Raw genomic sequence first — 1,214 nt, 5'->3', positions numbered from 1 at the left:
TCCTGTAAATGGGGAGCAGAAGTGTGCACGGTCTGCCGGACTCTTAGCTCCACTCAGCCGGGTCGCTCAGATCATGTGTCCGCGCCCAGCACATGCCCCCACCCCTACCCCCACCCCCGATGGTGGCTGGCCCGCCCGGTTATTTTTAGCAGGCCCCTATAACATCTGGCCCCAGAGGCTCCACCACAGACGTCTGCAGCCGAGGCAGTTCAGATGGTGGAGGCAGGAGGAGGGGGCACCGGGCTTGCTTGGAGACGTGGCCGGGAGTGGCCCTGTCCCACTGGGATAATGAGCACTTCCTTGCAGGCTGGGGCGGTCTCTCCTCCCCAAGGAGGTGTGCTGGCTGTGGGGCTGGGGGGCCCAGTGCCGGGTGGGGGCGGGCATATAGGGGAACCAGCCCAGCAGGGTGGGTGGGGGTTCGTGGCTTCTACCTGGTCCAAGTTTTGAGCTGAGCCGACAAACCGTCCGCCCATGGAAGCTTCTTTGGGAGAACATTCCTGGGTGGGGACTGGCTGATCACGTGGCCGTGGGAAGAGGACTCACCCCCTTGAACTCTGGTGTCCTCCTCCCTCATGTAGGTGTGCCAAGAGTTACGTCGTGTGTTCTTGGGAGAGTTCAGTGACGTTTTGACTGTGACCCGGGTCACACGCATCGTAAGTGTGTCGTAAGCATCGGCCTGTGTGTGTTCTGTACACATACATAAAGCGCTATGCTCAGTAAATGACAATTATTCTGCCGCCTGCCGGCAGCAACCCCAACTGTGATGCCCATTTCACAGATGGGGAAACAGAGGTACAAACACTGGGTGAGGTCAGGCAGCAGGTAGCCGAGATGGGGCTCGGCCCCAGGCCCGTCTGACCACTGTGACCTACCATCAGGAATGTGGAAGGGACCCAGGCCCTAGAGTTAGCCACGCCTGGGCGGCATCCCAGCTCAGCCGTGTCTGTGTGGTGCTGGGAAAGCCTCCCCGAGTTCTTTCACCTGTGACACTAAGTTTGTGGTCTTAGCTATGGTGCCAGTAGCAGCTCGGACACCCCCAAGGGGGCTGTCAGCTCTGCAAGGTAGACATCTCTTACTGTCTACGCAGGGCCTGGCCTGCATCAGCCCTCAGCAAGTCCGGGCTCGGGGCACGGAATAAGTTTAAGCCATCACGACGACCCTACAAGGAAGTATGCCTCATCTACAGATGAGAGATGGAGGGCAAAATTCAGTCC

This window comes from Ailuropoda melanoleuca, chromosome 12 (assembly GCF_002007445.2).
Source record: "Ailuropoda melanoleuca isolate Jingjing chromosome 12, ASM200744v2, whole genome shotgun sequence".
NCBI classification, from domain to species: domain Eukaryota; kingdom Metazoa; phylum Chordata; class Mammalia; order Carnivora; family Ursidae; genus Ailuropoda; species Ailuropoda melanoleuca.
The sequence above is the reverse complement of the archived record's forward strand: the minus strand, read 5'-3'. Positions refer to the sequence as shown.